Source organism: Quercus lobata, chromosome 2, assembly GCF_001633185.2.
Source record: "Quercus lobata isolate SW786 chromosome 2, ValleyOak3.0 Primary Assembly, whole genome shotgun sequence".
Lineage (NCBI taxonomy): Eukaryota > Viridiplantae > Streptophyta > Magnoliopsida > Fagales > Fagaceae > Quercus > Quercus lobata.
In genome coordinates, this window is record NC_044905.1 from 95,186,812 (window position 1) to 95,194,183 (window position 7,372).

Consider the following 7,372-nt stretch of genomic DNA (forward strand, 5'->3'; position numbering starts at 1 on the left):
GAATCAAGATGTCTGAGCAAAGCTTGTCCTAAACAGATTTTCACATAGGTTCTAATTGTGAAATCTGCTTACTTGTTTTGGAATTGGAAACCACCTATGTGACACACTTCTCCGAAGTACTAGTAGTGTCCAAAACTTAAGCTCCCAAGATCAAAATTTAAGATTCATCCACTTGGTCTGAATTCCCTCAGGGTTATTCTCCAGAATTTATCAAGGCTTCCCTTCCAAAGTACAAATGAACTCTCACAAGTGTGTCTTGAACTTAAAATTACACTGGGTCACTAGTTCAACCTACCATCCCCGTTCAGTGCCTACCAGTCTCTAACTTACCATTCTCGTTCGGCACCTACCATTCCCATCTACCGTTCTCACCAAAAATTCTCAACTACCTATCTACCATTCTTCGTCTCTTTGCTATAAATAGGAGGGTCTGATTCATTAAGAACTCATCCAAAAAAAAAAAAACACACTGAATCATGAAATGAGGATTTATTTCTTTCAAATTTTCAAGTCCTCCTTTTCACAGCCATTTCTTGCTATGGCCTCATCATTCTCAACACCTAGCAACTGATATTGCTTTATAATCAGTTTGAGATCAACACTCTCATGGTTTGGTTGAAACCCTATTTACAACATCATTGTAGTTTTGAGATCCAAACAAATTTTGTTTCTCCCCTTAATGACCACATTTGTCCATAAAATTACTCATAACAAGGTTTGCGTTATGGTTCCATGCTTCCTCGGACTTGGTTGGCCAGGAAATCCAAGTCCAGCAGACACACCTGTTCCTAACCTCAGGGCTCCCGCAGTCTCTCTCCAATTGCTTGATCTTCCAGCAGAAGCAGTGGTTCGGAACAAACAACAACTTGGCTGGTTTCTAAGACCAGAATCATAAGTTAGCTCCATCTTTCATTTTTTTGTGCTTTTCCAACAAGTGGCAGTAGGTGAAGATGGTAAAAAGTGTTGAGGTATCCTACAAATTGTCTTCCATCCAACACTTAAAACAACCTCCAAGGCACCAGCTCATCAGAATTCAGCCTTTGGTGCCGGTAAATGGTCACCAAAGCCTTATTCCATGTCCCCACTACTGTGGGACCCAAAGGTCATCGTTGCTGGTACCTCAAAACTCACTTTCTGGAATTACTCCAACTTAAAATCAACTTAAAGAATATCAGAAGGTACTCTTCTGAAATTACTTCAACTTAACTTCCGTCGGCATGGTCCCATCACACATGCACATTCTACGACTTACCGTCGAACTCATTCAGCATGCAGTCAGTCCTGGATCCCAAAGTGTACTTCCCAGAAACATCTACACCAGAGGGGCCCCAACATACAGGGCCAGCACCATGGTGGCGTATGTTTCACCCATTTGCTTTGCTTCATCCCCGTCTTCTCCACCACCTTTAACTACTTCACTTAAAGAGTCAAGTGTAAAAATCCATTTTCGAAACTCATTCCCACACCACACTCCGAAACTGTGTGCGTGAACGAGTCTCGAGGGGGCATTTGTAGAGAGGGAAAATTTCCAACCTATCACAAGCTGACATGTCACATTACCAAGTCCACAAAATACAGCCAATTACAAAGCACCACGTATTGCTGCTAGGTTTTGCTATCACTATTCAGATTCCAACAGAAATTTGCCAAGTGTCATGCAAAAACCAATCACATATCAGCGCGTGTAAGCCATGACATGAGCAGTCCAACACGTGTAAGCGATGACACAAGCAATCCAACATGTGTAAGCGATGACATAAACGGACCAATCAGACTATGACATGTGTCACCAATCAGACTCCGCCATGTGTTGCTCACCCACCTCCAAACTCTTATAAATAGAAGTCTTCCTAAGACATTTAAAGGGACCAAGATTCAGAAGTGAAAAAGCTCTACAAGAATCAAGCCTTAAAGCCTTCAAGAACTTCAACCCCAAAATCGAAGAACATTCGAAGCAGAATCATCCAAACCATTTGCCTAGATCCTAAAGTTTGCGGAAATCAAGCTCAAAGTGTCTGAAAACATCAACAAATCACAAATTAGTGAAGCTCTACAGATCCAAGCTTCTAAAGCCCTGATGAACTTCCACCACAAACCTTCGAAGACGAAGAACACACGAAGAAGAAGAACACACGAAGAACACGAAGAACATGAAGAACAAAGGATTTCTAACAAGCTCATAACTAGAGATTCATTGTAATTCCGTTTCAGCAATCTTCGATCCATCCCTCAACCAAATTGAAGGATATTTTGTGTTCAAATCAAAACCACATTACCATAAATCCAATCAATAAGTCTTGCAAGGAGATCAAATCAGAGGATCACTCTTTTGTAATTTCAGAGAATTGTACCACACAATCATCAATACAAATTCGCATTTGTGAAATTATTTTACTTGTTTGATTTATTTCAAACTAGAAATTTAGTCGCTTACAACTAGGTTATTTGATGTGTTTTGGTTCAAGATGTTCATCACATCTAGAATATTCATTAACTGCATTTGAATCAAACGGAGGAACTGAACTGGGATGGCCTTGAACTAGGAGATTCAATTTGTCTATTTAGGGGTTCTGTCAAGTAAATGAGATTGATGGTTCATTGTGGATGCTTCGTGGTATGGCTTAAAAGATGCTATGAGCTTTCGTACTGCTTTTGTACTGCTTTTGTACCTTTTTTTTTTTTTTTTTTTTGGCAAAATAAACAAATCCCTGTTAAGTATGTTTGTTGCTTGATTCTGAGGGTTGCTGATGTTCTGATAGAACAATATAAGCTGCTGGTTGGTAAAATTAGTGGAAGTACTTTATTTGGTGTATCTATTTGTTTTCTATGGATGCAGTTAGACATGAATATTCTTATATGTGTGTGTTTCTCTTTTAGACATGAATTCATTTCTTCTGAGTCAGATCGATCACATACCCACAAATTCTATAACCCATAGTTCATTGTACTATTGTTTACCTGCTATGCTGAAGTTGCTTTCTAAGCCGAGCATAAGTTTTAAAATAACTTTGTGAATCTTACACAAAAATTGAACCTCCTATTGAGGTGGAAGCGGTTATTTGGTAGTTTCAGTAAGGACACTGGTGTAAGTGAAATTCGCTGATCATTGAGTCTCTACTCACTAACACTCATGTACACTGAGAATATTAAACGAGGTAAAAAGAACCTCCCTTGATTTTGCAATTTCTTCTTCACTGGACCTTGTTGGCATTTTCTCTAGGAGTCAAAGATGGCCATAGCATCACATAATGGCATGAGATCTATGTTAAATGCAAAATAATAGCTATGTCTCTTCACTCTTGAAAATTATTTTATAATTCACATAGTAATTTGTTTTGCTTGAAAAATAGCTTGGGTAAAACTAGAAGTACATTTAAAATAAATAAAAAAGGATATAAAGTTATAAACTAAATAAACCAAAAAAAAATAAATAAATAAAATCTAAGCCAAATAGAGACGCTTGATCACTGCATTAATTAGCTTTTGTTTGTTAGAAGCACTCGCAACTAAAATGGCTGTCCACAAGGTAATTGTTAGGATTAGTGCCCTTAAATCCTATTGTATGATGCTATGTATATTATTATATATAACTTAATGTTGTGATTAATAAAGTTGTTTTATTATTATCTAAAATAATGGTAACATGAATATTTGGACATTATCATATAGTCCATGAGATGCATAGTATGTAATTTATGTGAAAAGTCACAAAAAATATAACATATCAACCAAAAAATATTAGTTCGTAATCAGTGATGAATTTGGGCATTTCATCTGCGAAGACTATAACATATCAACTATGATGATTTGTCTTGATCATGGAAGTGAAGACTTCTAGTTGATGTGTTGATATGTTTTAAGAGTTAAGACATATTGAACTGGACCGCGGTGAGATTTATTATTCTTCTAACGATTGTCAAATGAATAATAAATTTCATGACTTCTATTTACATGAACTCTAAATCCTGAGAGAATAATGGACTTATTCATGAAGTGTAGGTTGCTTTGATATATCAGAAGTGAGATCTATAGTAACAATCAAAATCTCAGTATGTTGAGTAGCCACATTTTGTGTTGATGGAACATATATTCTCAAGATGGAATTCATAATCTCTTAACAAAAATATAAAATATTCTCTTGAGATAAGTTTAATAGGTTTAGTTATTTAGAGAGTTAGGTCTAAGCACTTTAGTAAGAAATTACTAAAGTATATATTTATGAAATTGGATTTCATGAATATATGATGAATAACTTAAAAGAATTAAACTAGGTATTTAAGGATTAAGATGTAGTAATTTACAAAGTGGCAGTCTTTATTCATGACTTTGTATTACTACGAATGTTTTATGAAGGGGTTACATGTACAATAAAGTCTTGGGATATAATTTATTAATAAGGCGTAGAGTGCAATTATATTTATATAGTAGTATTAAATATAATTAATGGAAATTTTGGACTTGTCAAGAGTTGACAGAAAAGGCCAAGGCCCATTGGAACTAGTGTCTTATTTGTTCCTTTTTAGTCCCACTCAAAGCCACATACTAAAACCCAATTGGAAAAGCCCAAAAGGCTAGTCCAATTAGATAATTAGTTATTATAAGAGAAACATACAAAATTTTGGTACTACAATAGGTTACATGAAATGGTATGTTTATGTGGGTTGGACACTCTTTTATTTCTCTCTAGAACATACATATATAACTGATTGAGAGACCACATTTCTTGGGTATCAAGTAGAATTAGAGTGAAGATTGTGAGAGTGCCTTTTTCAGGATACTCAAGCCCAAGGATCCTGGGCCTGAATGAAAAGGAAGGATTTGGTTGACCGGGCCTTGATTCACCGCAACTAACGAGCTGTTTAAGAATCAAGTGAATGCAGAGAATACTCCTGACAATATACAGAAAGACAACAAACAAGGATATCGAGGAGTACCAAAATTAACAACGTAAGTTCAGAAGGAAACAAAGCAGGATTAGCAAAATGATAAAACAGAGAAATAGTGCTATGGGGATCCTGGGAATTATGTAGCAGTATTTCATTAACAAAGTATCTGTTTGATTACAGAAAGCTCACTAGGACGTGATACAAGGTCCAATCAAGCTCAAAAGTTGCAGTCTTGAATGGCTATTTCAGCCTTCAAAACTTGCAAAGTTTGATTCCTGTTGAATCCGAGTATGTGCAGTAGTGGCTTTTACAGGATATCGGGAAAACAGTATTTTTGTTCTTCCCTTAGTATTTTCTTTCTGGGTGGATTTTTCTAATGGTTCTTCCTAGAGAATTTCTTCTTTTTTTTTGTGCTTCTTTTCTATTTTTCTCGCTGCCTTCTTCATAACCCGTCCCCTCCTTTTATAATGGAGTTTTTCTGGGTATCCCGGGTTCCTCTGTTTTGCTCTTTTGCAAACAGAGCATGTTCTGTCCCTGTTGCCTTGGTAAGTCCCTTTGCCGTTTTCTCTCATTCTTTCCTTCTCTTGGTTCTGATTCCTTCGAAAGCTTCTGGTCGGCCATCCTCTTTGGGACGTGCTGAGGTATGCCCTTCTCGGTATCCTCATTTCTGGCGTATTCCTCTTTTCCGTTTTGGGTGGAATCTTGTTCTGCCATTTTTGAAAGTCCTTCGTTGCTATTCTTTCTTCCCTGTCCTGGTTCCCCGAGGCCCTTTTGCTGTCTGTGTCATGAGAGGTCGTTTTGCGCTTCTTGTTTTTTTCTTCTTTTCCTGTCTTCTTTCTACCGATCTGTCTCAGTCTTCCTTTTTATTTGTGCTTGAAGGGTTTTGGGGATCCTTGCTTCTTTATATTTTTGCCGTGGTCTCTTTTGGGATGCTGTTTCCTTTTCTGGGCTTCAGGATCCTCTGGCTTTCCTTTTATCTCCCCATGGGTCATCCGTTCCTGTTACTTTTGGGCTTAGCCTGGTTTTTTTTTCTTTTGGGCTTTGACTTGCTCTTCCATTTCTTTTGGGCTTGACTTGCTCTTCCATTTCTTTTGGGCTTATTTTATTGTAACCCTTTTTTGGACCTCAACATTTAGCCCCCCGAGCTCGTGGGTTGCCTGAAACCCACGCGTGAGTGATTTAGGTTTCCCAGGATCTTCGTAGTATCCCCTTTTTCTACTGGGTTCCCTTTCTTTTTTACTTGGGATCCCGGCCCTTTTCTGCTGTTTTTTAATCACCTCCCTTTTTGCGTGTTGCATTCCTTTATAATTACTACCTTTCGCAGCTTCCTCTTTATACGGGACGTGGCAGTTGGGTATTTGAGGTAAAACTCCTCTCCCCACTTTTCTCGTTTCCCGTTATTCCTCATTAATAACTGCTGATCACTTCAAATTAAATTTCTTGGCAACTGGCGCGTCTTTCCATAAACTGTTTTCCCCAACTGCTATTTGCGCCTTTATTGTAGCCGTTTCACCTTATCACTTTGCTTCTCTGGGTTTTTCACTCTTTGTGTTTCTCTTTCTCTTTCTTTTTCTTCTTCTCTGTTACTCTAATCTTTCTCCCTTTCGCACTTTCAATCTTTTTTTTTTTATAGTGTGTGTTGTTGCGATGGCTTCTTCTTCTTCTCGAAAGAGGAGAGAGCGTACTCCCAGTCCTTCTGAGGGCGAAGGTTCTTCTGGTTCTGCTCCGAGTGATTCTCACGAGGTTACTGAGCGTCTAGCCTTCCCTTTACGGGATCCTTGGTATTCTCTCAGTTTGTTTTTTCCTCATATATCTCATGGTGAGGCACCTCCATCCCCTCACGTTTGGATGTTTTCTGGTCAAGCGGGTTTCGCTGGTTCCGCCCAAGTTCCTGACCCTAGAGAGATTTTTGATCTCCAGATCAGACAAGGAATCCGAGAAGCGGTTCCTATTTTCTTCGATTTTGTTCCAGGAAAGATTCAGGGCTGGCCTATATGGGTAGACAAGGAACTGTCTGATGCTGATTTTGTGGGTCGTTTGGAGCGCGCCGGTATCCTGAAGGCAGTGGCTATTTCCAGAAACCTCGAGGGCTTCAGAGACGCTAAAGGGCTCAGGCATCTGGTACGTCGTTGGTGCCCTTCCCTTCATACTTTTTTCTTTTCTACTGGTGAATTGACAATCACCTTAGAGGATGTGGTTAATAACTTCCTCCTCCCAGTGTTTGGTGAAGAGAATCCCTTTGATATTAACCTTTCTGATGAGGATCTCGTGGTAGAAGAAAAATTATTTGGTCACTTTGGTGGTCGCGCCGCTTCTTCTGGTGGTAAACCGGCTAGGATGGGGAGATGGGTAATGACCCTCTCTCGTGAAAAAGATAAGGAAGTGAGGTGGGCTGGTTTCCTGGCCTTTTGGCTTAGTAAATTTTTGTTTAGTGAGTTCCCTGGGTACGGAGTTAAGTCTTCGTTTTTTCCGTTGGCAATCAAGTT